The sequence below is a fragment of the Trachypithecus francoisi genome, unplaced genomic scaffold (genome assembly GCF_009764315.1).
Source record: "Trachypithecus francoisi isolate TF-2019V2 unplaced genomic scaffold, Tfra_2.0 Lachesis_group12, whole genome shotgun sequence".
NCBI lineage: Eukaryota > Metazoa > Chordata > Mammalia > Primates > Cercopithecidae > Trachypithecus > Trachypithecus francoisi.
In genome coordinates this window covers 14,182,134-14,195,120 of record NW_022681457.1, presented here as the reverse complement: position 1 = coordinate 14,195,120, position 12,987 = coordinate 14,182,134, and the positions used below count along the sequence as shown (strand labels likewise).

Genomic DNA, 12,987 nt, shown 5'->3' with positions numbered 1-12,987 from the left:
CAGCTAGTACTTCCAAATAAACATTTCTCTCCTCTCCTCCTGAGACTCCAAAGACAGGAGTATTAGATTTCTGATATCGTCCCACAGGTTTCAAAGGCTCTGCTCGTGGTTTTTTTTTTTTTCAATTTTTTTCTCTCTGTTGCTTAAATCGCATTTTTATACTAATCTGTCTTCAAGTTCACTGATTCTTTCTTCTGTCATCTCCAGCCTGCTACTGAGCCCATCGAATAATTTTTGTTACCTCAGATGTTATCTTTTTCATAAAACAAATCTTAATTTCCTAATAATTCAAATCAAAGTGTTTTCTCTAACTATAATAGATTTAAAGTAGAAATGAACAAGAAAAGGATATCTGGACAATCTCCAAATGTTTGGAAATTAAGCAGCATACTTCTAAGCAACCAATGAAATTAGTTACAAAAGAAATTAGATGCAGTGAAGTGGAAATACTTTTTAGAAAATAAATTAGAGCATATTTTAAATGGAATCAAGACTTAAATGCAACATATCAAAATGTAAGAGATGCAGCTAAAGCAGATATTATAAAGAAATGTATAGCAACGATGCATATATTAGAAAAGAGGTCTTAAAGGCAAACAGAAAAAAGAATATAATAAACCTAAGACAGAAATCAATGAAATTGAAAACACAAAAACACTAGACAAAATCAAGCCTAGCAAAATATGGCTGGGCCAAATCCAGCCCACTGCTTGTTTTTGTACAGGATGTAAGCTAAGAATGATTTTTACTTTTTAACGGTTGAAAAAAATCCTAAAAAGATTATTTTGTGATGTGACAATTACATGAAACTCAAATTTCAGTGTCCATAAAGTTTTACTGTAACACAGCCATGCTCATTTGTTTACCTACAGCCTATGACTGCTTTTGCATTACAGCAGCAGGGCTATGTAGTTATAACAGAGGCCATAGGTGGCACTCTCATTTCTTCATATTGTTGCTAAGCATAATTTAAACCACAGTGACTCAGCATTAGGTTAACTCAATTGGGTTAAATGCCATTAATTAAACAGCATTTCAAGTACCATATGTATTGCTGTACCACTACATTTTTTTTTTTTTTTTTTTTTTTTGAGACGGAGTCTCGCTCTGTCGCCCAGGCTGGAGTGCAGTGGCCAGATCTCAGCTCACGGCAAGCTCCGCCTCCCGGGTTTACGCCATTCTCCTGCCTCAGCCTCCGGAGTAGCTGGGACTACAGGCGTCAGCCACCTCGCCCGGCTAGCTTTATTTTATTTTATTTTTTTTTTTGTATTTTTTAGTAGAGACGGGGTTTCACCGTCTTAGCCAGGATGGTCTCGAACTCCTGACCTCGTGATCCGCCCGTCTCGGCCTCCCAAAGTGCTGGGATTACAGGCTTGAGCCACCGCGCCCGGCCACCACTACATTTTAATTTCTGTATTACTAGTACACACTTATCAAGCCAAACACAAGGAAAAAACAAAAAACAAAAACAAAAAAAACCAGAAAAACAGACTTTGTTACACTTTGAAGGCACAATGGAGGTGAAATATTTTGTTAATGAATTAGATGACAAAGCTTATCATGCTTATTGTGCTTCCTATGCAGTGACAACATATCTATGCTAAAATAATCAAACATATGTCAACACTGTCACATTAAGCACTCATCACAATAGTCTCAATTCACAATAAATGGTCAGAAAAATTAGAAAATTTTAAATAAAATATCTCATCAGAGCAGAATTTTTTCACAAAAAAATAATGAAAATGAGGTAGCAACTACAGTACATTTCGATATTCAGATATTCAGCTTCTTTTTTTTTCTTTTTTCTTGTTTTAATTAACCACAATCCCAAACTATGTAAGCAACTACAGTACATTTCGATATTCAGATATTCAGCTTCTTTTTTTTTTCTTTTTTCCTGTTTTAATTAACCACAATCCCAAACTATGTAAGATATTTTCTAATGAGCCAGTACAGAAAATGGTATCAAGAGTGCAACACGTTTAAGGCAGATTTGAAAGTCTTTCCATTTCTAATGCAGATCTGCTCAATATGTTTCACATGTAAGTAAACCGAGTGGCTTTTATTTTCATTTTAATTGCTAGCACTGGCCATTTTAAAAGACAAACTATTTTTGGATAAAACCAATTTTTCAGACACTAAAATAAATTACACTGAAGCATGCAACCTTTTGAAATCTATTTTTTCATTGTCAATATAGCGCATCCCATTATTTCAGATCTTAAACATAATGAAATGTCAGAAAATGTCAGTGAGTTATCTTTCAGTAATGATTTGCTAATTATTCCACTTGGGTACTTTAAAAATCTTTAGATACTACAGTCTTTTGTTTTAAGATCTTCAAGTTCGGTAAGTTTAATCAATATTCAGCTTCTATTTCTGCCCCAAGCAAGGAAAGTAATTTACCAGTGATGAGTTAATTAAATCATGTTTGATTGTAGAAGGAAAAAAGATGTGTCCAGATAAAATAAATTTGTTTACGATTATTAGACTTTGGGCAAGACCAACTGCTCTAAGAGTTGAGGACAATGGGAACAACATTATGGACCATTAAAATACAAGGGAAATGATTCTGATAAATTTTATTTGGCTCTTGATGATTTCACAGATGTTACTAATGTTGCTCAGATGTTGTGTATTTAAGGCATCAATGCCAAGTTTGAGGGGTTGAATAATTAGCCTCTAGGAACAGTCTATATGGAACAACCACAGGTGAAAATATTACCGAAGAAGGTGCAAATATTAATTCAGTAAACCTGAGGCAGTTTTAAATGATGTGTTAAAATTGATAGTGGTAAAAGATATGTTGGAGCAGAAAAAGGCAGAGGTTGGAGTTATAAAAACGTGTATTTAAAGCCTATGGTTACTCATTGTATTATTCATCAGCAGGTACTCTGCAGAGAATATTTTAATCTATCATGTGCTATTGAACCAGTAATGGCAACAGTGAACTTCATTCAAACTCAAAGATTTAACCATCATCAGTTTCATGAATTTCATGAGAAGTAGAAAAATCCTGACTTGCCCTACCACATGAGAGTTCAACGTCTGAGCAGCAATAAAGTTTTATTGTGATTTTTTTAAAATCTCAAGGCTGAGACTGAAATATTTCTGAGTAAGAACTTCCCTCAAGTGTGAATGACATTGGAAATTAGCTTTAGCTGCAGACTTGATAATGTTTCTTAATGAATTCAACCTAAAATTAGAAGGCAAAACAGTACTTATTTGTGAAGCTTATAGTGCAGGAGAATTATTTCAAAGACAAGTAATGTCTGAATCACAGGTAATGCTAAGCTACTTCACAAATTTCCAGTGCTGTCAAAAGTTGTTATCTCAATTCTCACATAAATTTGTAACATATATATTATCTGAGCCCAAACTTCAGAATTGTAACAGTGTTTTCAGACCTCGATGCAAGTGCAAAGGACCGTTCCACATTTCAAAGTCCATTTCATTGTACACTGCATAATTCTCCTAACCTTCCATTGGAAGTGATTATTCTGAAATGTAGTGACATACTAAAAGGTAAATATCAAGAGTCTACAAGAATTCTTTAAATGTCTTCTGTATTAGTTTCTATTGCTGCTATAATAAATTACCACAAACTTGGTGACTTAAAATAATGCAACTTATTCTTTATTAGTTATGGAGATCAGAAGTCTAAAATCAGTTTCCTTGGGTTAAAGTCAAGGTGTCAGCAGGACCGGTTGCTTTTCACCAGAATCCATTTCCTTGCCTTTTCTAATTTCTAGAGGCTGCTGGAATTCCTCAGCTTACGGCTGCAGCACTCCAATTTCTGCTTCTGTTAATCATGTCACTTTCTTCTAACTGTGATCCTTCTGCTTTTCTCTTATACGAATCCTTGTAATTATACTGAGCCCAACCAGATAACCCGGGATAACCTACGCATCTTAAAATCCATAAGTTTAATCACACCAGTAAATCTCTCATACCATGTGAAGTAACATTCACAAGCTCTGGAAATTAGGATATGAATATATTTAGGGAGTCATTCAGTTTACCACATCTTTCAACTCATTAATATTCACAATTAAAATCATTTGCTTGTGGATTAGTATTAGTACCTGGTAGGACCTATTTGTTTAAAAAAGTTCTTTTCAAAGATAAAATACATAAAATCTCATTACAAATCAGCATTAACAGATGAACATTTACAGTCAATTTTGATGACAGGGAATAGCAACCTTGAACTTCAATTAAGTTGTACTCAATCATTATATCTTACATTTTGTCAATTAAAGTTTCCTCTCATTATATAAATACCTAAATAATAGTACTGATATTTCTAGTTAACTGGAAAAACTGAAATATTTACAGTCTGGGCCTAAAAAAAACAGGTTTGCCGGCTCCTGGACAAAATTAATTCAACCCACAGGGGGTTCTTTGCAAAGACTAGTAAAAATTAAATTCCAGATGAAGAACAAAAAAGACACAAATTACCAAAATCGAGAATGAAAGAAGAGATATCACTACAGACTTAACAGGCATTAGAAATATAAATGAATTCACATTAATGAATTCAAAGTGATAGATGAAATGGTTTAATTCCTTGAAAGACACAAACACAAAATACTGATGAGAGAAATCAAAGAGAAAAATGAAAAAAATCACTCAAAATTCTACATACTGCATTGATTCGTTCATGTGATGTTATGGAAAAGGCAATGGGGTTGGGGAGTAAACCAGGGGTTTCCTAGGGTTAAGAGTTGGGGAAGAGTTTGACTACAAAAAGGTACCACAAGGGCATGTTTCTGGGCAATGGAACTCTAGTGACTCTTGATTGTGGTGGTGAAGTCTACATGACAATGCAATTGTCAAAACTCAGAAATGTACACCAAAAAGAAGAAATTCTACCATAAGTAGATAAGCTAAACAATAAATGTTAAAAAAATTAAATAAGGCTGTTCTACAGGTACTTGTCAAACTTTTAAGTGCACAACAATCACCAGCTCCAGTAAAAGTGAAGCAGAACAAGCATTTGACAAAATACAACATCCACTCATGACAGAACTTTCGCAGACTAAAAATATAATGGAACTTATAAAAATGCTTTCCCCTATGATCAGGAACAAGGCAGAGATGTGTACTCTTGACATACCTATTCAACACTGTACTGAAAATCAGCCAGTGTAGTGAGGCAAGGAAAAGATTAGATTAGAAAGGAATACAGATTAGAAAGGAAGAAGTAAAACTGACCCTATTAATAATATACAACATGCGTCTCTATGGAAAATCCCAAGAATCTACCAAAAAACAAAAATTTCTAGTGAGTATAGTAACGCCAGAGAATACAAGGTCAATGCACAAAAATCAGGTGTATTTCTATACACTAACAATGTACAACTGGAAACCAAAATTTTTATTTTTTTACTATTATTATTTTTTATGAGATGTAGTCTTGCTCTGTTGCCCAGGCTGGAGTACAGTGGCCCGATCTCGGCTCACTGCAAGCTCCACCTCCTGGGTTCACGCCATTCTCCTGCCTCAGCCTCCCGAGTAGCTGGGACTACAGGCGACCATCACCACTACCGGCTAATTTTTTTGTATTTTTTAGGGAGACAGGGTTTCACCATGTTAGCCAGGATGGTCTCGATCTCCTGACCTCGTGATCCACCTGCCTCAGCCTCCCAAAGTGCTGGGATTACAGGCGTGAGCCACTGCGCCCAGCTGGAAACCAAAATTTTAAAACAATATGATTAAAAATAGCTCTGGAAGAATAAATTATATATTATGTAATGTAACATATGTCTAAACAAAACATGTATAGATCTGTATTCAGAAAATCATGAAACACTAATGCAAGAAATTAAAGAACACTTAAATGAAGGGACATGTTATATTCATGAACTGGAAAACTCAATGTGATAAAGACAGACCTACTGATTTAACACAATGTCAATGAAAATCCCAGCTAAATATTTGGTAGATGTAAATAAGCCAATTCTAAAATGCATATGGAAAGGCAAAGGAACCAGAATAGCTAAAAACAATTTTGGAAAAAAAGAATAAATTGGGATGAATCAAACTATCCAGTCTTAAGATTTACTATCAAGCTATAGTGAATATGATATCTTGTTACTGGTGAAGAGATATACGCATAGATCAATTTAGCAGAACACGGTACAGAAATAAACCCAAACAAGTGGTGTTGGGATGGTCATTCATATGTAAAGAAATATACCCCAACTTAACCATCACATATTATAAAAAACTTAACTCAAAATGGATCACAGATTTAAGTGTAAAACCATAAAACTTCTAGAACAAGAGAAAATCTTCATGACCTGGGGCTAGGCAGACTTCTTAGAGATGACATCAAAAGCACAATCCAAAAAAGATAACATTGATAAATCAGATGTCATTAAAATTAGAAACTTCTGTAAAGACGCTATTAAGAGAATAAAAAGACAAGCTACAGGCTGAGAAGAAATATTTGCAAATCACACATCCAACAAAGGACTTATATCCAGAATATATAAACAGCTCTCAAAAATCAACAATAGGAAAAATATAACCCAATGTAAAACTGGGCAAAGCATGCATACAGACACTACAGCAAAGAAGATATAAGGATGGCAAAGAAACAACAACAACAAAAAGAAATATCTGCTGAACACCATTAGCCATTAGGGAAAAGTAAATTAAAGTCACAATGCTTAGAATGGCTAAAATTAAAAAAAAAAAAATAAGAAAAATACTAAGTGCTGATGAAGATGTAAATAAACTGGAACTTTCTACATCATTAGTGGGAATACAAAATGGTACAGATACTACAGTTTGGCAGTTTCTTAAACATACATTTCCCATATGACTCAGTAACCCCACTCCTGGTTTCATACCCTACAGAAATAAGCACAAAAAACTGTACATGAATATTTACATCAGCTCTCTTCATAAATGCCAAAAAGTGGGGGGAAAAGTCTATCAACCAGTGAATAGATAAACTGTGATATATGCATAAAGTGGATACTTCTGTTAAACAGAAGTAAACAGAAATGAAGTACTGATACATACAACAACTTGGATGAATGTCAAGCGCAATTTGCTAAGTAAAAGAATCCGGTCTCAAATTTTACACACAGCATCACTTCATTTACATGACATTCTCAAAAAGACAAAACTATAGAGTTTTAGTGGTGATGGCAGTTGCCAGTGGTTACAGGTATGGTGAGGGGTGATTATGAGGGAAGACATGAGGGGAGTTTTTGGGGTGATGGAACTGTTCTTTTTCTAACTATGGTAGTTGTTATACAAACTATACCTGTGTTGTAATAGAATGGTACACCAAAAATAACAAAATAGTCAATTTTATCGTAGAAACATTTTTTAAAAACCTGTTTTAAAAACCTGGAAACACGGCCGGGCGCGGTGGCTCAAGCCTGTAATCCCAGCACTTTGGGAGGCCGAGACGGGCGGATCACGAGGTCAGGAGATCGAGACCATCCTGGCTAACACGGTGAAACCCCGTCTCTACTAAAAATACAAAAAACTAGCCGGGCGAGGTGGCGGGCGCCTGTAGTCCCAGCTACTCAGGAGGCTGAGGCAGGAGAATGGCGTAAACCTGGGAGACGGAGCTTGCAGTGAGCTGAGATCCGGCCACTGCACTCCAGTCCGGGCGACAGAGCGAGACTCCGCCTCAAAAAAAAAAAAAAAAAAAAAAAACCTGGAAACACGACCTCAGTTATAAGGCATGGTCTATAAATGTTATCATTTCTAACAATTGGTTTCCTAGGAATTTTTTTTTAGATTATCAAAACATAACCAATCATTGTTCTTCAACTCTTCAATACTCTGAAATAGTTGGTGGATTCTATAACCTACCAATATTCAGTAAGATTAAGGAATATCTCCAGGGGTTATTCCTATTTTATTTTGATACCTAATTCCAATTCTACACGGCAAATCCTTGAGGCCAGCTGTCTGTTGAGTAGCTACTCTAACCATAAACCTTTAACAACCTTGTACGGTGTGCTGGGCACACAGAGAAAAATATGACAGGGTCCTAGAAATAGAAGAACTTTCAGTGTATGGATATAGATACAGAGAAATAAGAAACAAAGAGCTACAAGACTTAGGCAAGGCAAACTCTACACTTGAACACAAAATTTATCACCATCCTTCTCCAAGGTACAACTCTCTTGCATCCCCTAGTTTTCCCAAGTAAGGACCATTCTGTAAGCTGCAACGAATGAAAACCTTAGAGTAGCTGCTGGCATTTCCCTTTCACAGTCTTGGATATAAGCAATTTATGATCATCAAGGTTTGACAATTATGACAATCAATCAAACAATATTATACTAAGTCGATATTAGAGATTTGCTTAAAAATACTGAAACAAAAAAATAGGGGCGGGGAGTTGATACAAGACTGGCAAATGTTAACAAAGGTTGAAGCTGAGTGATGCTTCCACAGAATTATTTTAGTCATATTACATTTGGCTATGCTTATAAATTTCCGTAGTAAAAACTTAAGGGAAAATTAAACCTATGAAGCCTATTTGGTTAAACATGGGTAAAAATTCAAAAAGAAGTCTACGGAAGAGGAAAATATTGAAATATTAATATTGTTATTGTTATAGCCTGTAGTTAGCATAATTAGTTTTTTCTTTTACACTTTCTATACTTTCTTAATCTTTTACAATACGCAATTATTTATAGAATTAGAATGTGAACCATAAATATTTCAAGTAAAATTAAATTACAGATAACTAAAACAACATGAAAAATTCAAAGCTCATTAACCTCGCTTTCAGGGTCCTCTAGAAAAATCCAAACATGTCTTCTGAAGCTGATACTAAACACATCAACAACTAAAGCAATGGATGGAAACTATTTGAATTAAAATCCCAGCTCAGGCTCTTACCACCTGGGTGACCTAAACCAGCCTATGCTCTGTGTCTGTTTGCTTATCTTTGAGATGAAAATGGTAGTACCCAACCCAGCCTCAAAGGGCTCTTCTGAGGATTAAATACGTTAATTCATATCAAACTCTTAGAATAATCAGTACTAAATGTTTAAATACTATCTTTATTACTCATACCCAAGTACTCCCTCATCCGTTTCTGCATTTATTGAACAAATATCAGGGCATCTTCGAGCAGAATTTCCCAAGGAATGAAGGAAATATCGTCTCCCCTGGAAAGAAAGGATGATAAGTACTACTCAGGTGAGACTCCACTGCCAAGTGCCAAAGGGTCATTCCCTCCTTCTCCCTGCAGCCTTTTTCAAGAAGTCAAGGCTAAAGAAGGAAAGGAGGATGGGAGAAATCAGAACTCCTGCATGAATTACAGCGGACTACCCAGACAGCCGGGAGTGATCCTCTCCTAAAGAAAAATCTCTCAGTGATCAGAAAAGGGCCAGGGATACTCTGCAGCGGAGCTCTGACCCCATCCTGGGTTCACAGCCGCTTTCAGGGAACTGGGTGCTTCTCAGAAAATGAAAAAGTGCTAATAACAAGAGACCCATCTTTTATCATCTGTCAGGCTCTGTTCTAACTCTTTTATTTAACTCTCAAAAGAACTCCATCAGATAGATATTAGTACCATTTATAAGAAAAAGAAACATAGGCAGAGAGATTAAGATACGCGCCTGTTATTACACTGCTATTAAGTGGCAGAGCTGGCTGATGGTCAAGGGAAAGGGCTGGGGGAGTACAGAACCCAGGAGATTCCCAGTCCCTGCGATGTAGGATCCTGGACTCCCAGCGCTAAGTGGGGATGCGCCAGCCGCCCCACACTGGAGAAGGCTCATTCAAAGAAAACACAAATCCCGCCCTTCGCCGCAAGTGGATTCTCCTCCCCTAGAGCGACTGCCCCGTTGCTACGGGCCCCCAGCAAAAGGAACATCAGTATGGACAGAAGGAGCAGGACGCAGGGCGGGGAGGGCTCACCTTTCTGGGAGGAACGAAGGCCGCGGCCTAGCGTACCTGGGGCGGAAGTGGCTCTGCCTGCAGAGACCTCCTGGACTACGCTTCCCAGAATTCCCGACGGGATCAGGGAGCCGGCCTCAGCCTCCTAGAGCGGAAGTTACCCGACTACACGGGGCTCCCAAACTACACTTCCCAGAATTCCTAGAATAACGCTCTGCCTCTCTGCCTGCCTGGGACGCAAGTGCAGGCTGCCAAGCTGACAGTCTGGATCGTATGTCACATGTGAGGGTCCCAAAGGAATTCCTTAACGCCTCCTTCCCGGAACCGAAATGGTGGCAAAGACAGAGAGCTCGTATATATGTTTCTCTATTTTCCCCAGCGGACCGTGCATGAAAGGCGCCTTTCCTGGCGCGTGTGTCTCTGACCCTGTGGATCTTATGGACAATTCCCGGAATTTCTTGCGGGGCAGCACTTCCCCTTAGGTCGTCTCTTTCTCGTTTGGATAGTCAGTATTTGTATAGTCACTATTCTCTTTTGGTTAGCTGTTTAATTTTCTACTGCTAGTCCAGCTCTACTGCCTTCCCCCTAAAGTTTGAATTTATTTTTTCTTCAAACGCGACACAAACCCAAATAAACTCAACCAAATCGGACTTTATCTACCTACCTATCTACCAACCAAGAAAATATCCCATAAAGGAGAGAACGGAGAAGCTTGCAATACAGGAAGAAAAAAAAAGAATTACAGAATGGAAGCGATGTGTGCGCTAAAAATGCAGGTACTGAAAGGAAATTGGGCTGACTTGTACTGGACACCGAATTTAAGGAATACAGGATCTCAACCTTTCTTTGGATTACTTTTTTATTCCATTTTGGTGTGGACGCGTCTGAAACCGATAGTGCTATTGCTACCTACCATAATGTGTTTGTTAATCCACAAGAACGTGGATGCCAAGAATCCACAAAAAACAGATGCAGCCGTTGATGAGGCCGTAAGCAGAAACAGCAAATGGTTCCCACGTTTCCTCTGCTTTAACTACTGATGATGAAATGCGAGTCATAAGGCAAATGGAAAAGCTGTAGTGATACAGATAAAATGTTATTATTATGGGAAGGGATAAGTCCCTTGCAAAATCTTGAAATTTTTTTCTTCTTTGAGAAAAATCTATCACCTGTTTTCACCCTGCTCTTGACATAGCAAATACTGTAAGTTGTCTCATGGAGGACAGGATGATTTAGGGAGGACCGTAAAGGCGTTGACTCAATCAAGAAAAGGAAGGTGAAAATAAAAAGACGTAACAACTAATCTGTGAAAATACTCAGTGGCTTAAAAGACACTATTAAGAGATGAGACTATTAGATTCTTAACAACTCCTTTCCAAGGAAATGTTGTTAAAAATACATATGGTTTACCTATTAAAGAGGATCAATCTGATAATAGGTGAGGTGTTTTTTTTTTTTTTTGATAAAATGAAAGGAAAATTTAAAAATACAAGGGACAGAAGAATACTTTGTGTACTTCCACTTCCAGTAATAATAAAACTAGTGATTTGGAACGAACATCTGGCAGATGAAAAGTTAGCAAACTTTTTAAATGTCAAAAGGCATCAAAAGACAAGATAATGGAGAAATGGTGGGTCAAAATTCAGAAACAGTTGGGACAACCATGCATTTGGGGCTACTTTTCTCCTGGGGATGATGGTCTAGTCTAGGATCTGAAACGCCTAGAAGCTCTGCAGCACTTTTGACACCTATATGAAGCTGGGGGAACAAAAGATTCTAGCAAAAACTAAAATGCACATCTTTTCAAGCACACATAAGATTTGTACAAATGAGTAAAATGATAAGGGATTTCAAAATACTGAAATACTAAATATGTTTTTGAATACAATGAAATTTGGCTAGAAATCAATAAAAATACAACTAAATGATTCATGTGTGCATTTAATAAATATTGTCTCATCTCCAAACCCACCATTTTTCACTCTGCTTTATGGGGCTGGAATGGCGGAATCTGCAGCCAATCTTTCCCGACCTCCACACCCCCAATCTGGTTCTGTGTTCGGCAACTATTAGCAGAAGAGTATAGGGGTGGTGGGGGCAGGGAGATATACTATATCCTGTGCCTGCCAGTCAACAGTACTTTTTCTTGTAGCAGCTGCCTAATTTGCAGTTTTTCTAACACTTGAATAACCAATTTCATCATGGCTCCTTGTAAACATTATTAAACAACTTCCCAAAGACTGATTCTTCGTTGTCTAAGTCCTGAAACCGCAGGGCCCTGCTTCTGAGCTCAGAGACAGCAGAACCAGCCAAACACTGGCCTCTCTTCAGAGGTCTGAGTTTCAGAAGTGCATGACCTTCCTCCAGACTTCTAAGTTTTAGTAATTCCTGTCTCTTCACTTTGTTTCCGCAGACCTCAGGTGGTTGATGCTTTGCTGCAGGTGCCACTTCCAGCAGTTGCTACTTCTATCATATATTAGAGTTCTTTTTCTGCTCTTTCAGAAATCTAGCTACCAACTCTGTAATATGTGAATTTTTCTTTTCAAATAATTGGTAAGATTTCTATCTCCTCAGTGGATCCTAAATTATAAACTGTGTTTGGAAATTAAAGCACTTTTAAGTAAGCCACAGATAAAAGAGTATGGCATTGAAATCTGGTGTCATCAGTGAATTCTACCAAATATTTAAAGAAGAAATCATGTTCATCTTAAGATTATTCCTGAGAATAAGAAAATAGGAAACACTTTCCAACTAACTTTATGAGGCCACTATAATAACACTGACACAATTTGTGAGAGGCTTCATTAGAATAGAAAATGACAGGTCTGGCTGTGCACGGTGACTCATGCCTATAACCCCAGCACTTTGGGAGACTGAGGCAGGCGGATCACGAGGTCAGATCAAGAGCATCCTGGCTAATACAGTGAAACCCCGTCTCTACTAAAAATGCAAAAAAAAAGCCGGGCGTGGTGGCACGCACCTGTAGTCCCAGCTACTCAGGAGGCTGAGGCAGAAGAATCACTTGAACCCGGGAGGTGGAGATTGCTGTGAGCTGAAATGGTGCCACTGCACTCTAGCACTCTAGCCTGGGTGACA

General features: G+C 37.6%; 1 protein-coding gene across 1 annotated transcript in view; it reads right to left on the bottom strand.

The window, feature by feature from the left end:
- Positions 1 to 9,991, bottom strand: part of ZNF112 (zinc finger protein 112) — a 32,614-nt gene extending 22,623 nt beyond the window's left edge. Inside the window, exon 1 of the mRNA XM_033224796.1 lies at positions 9,913 to 9,991. The gene's annotated coding sequence lies outside the window, so the exon portion shown is untranslated. The remainder of the gene's footprint in view (positions 1 to 9,912) is intronic.
- Between the last annotated feature and the right edge of the window lie 2,996 nt (positions 9,992 to 12,987).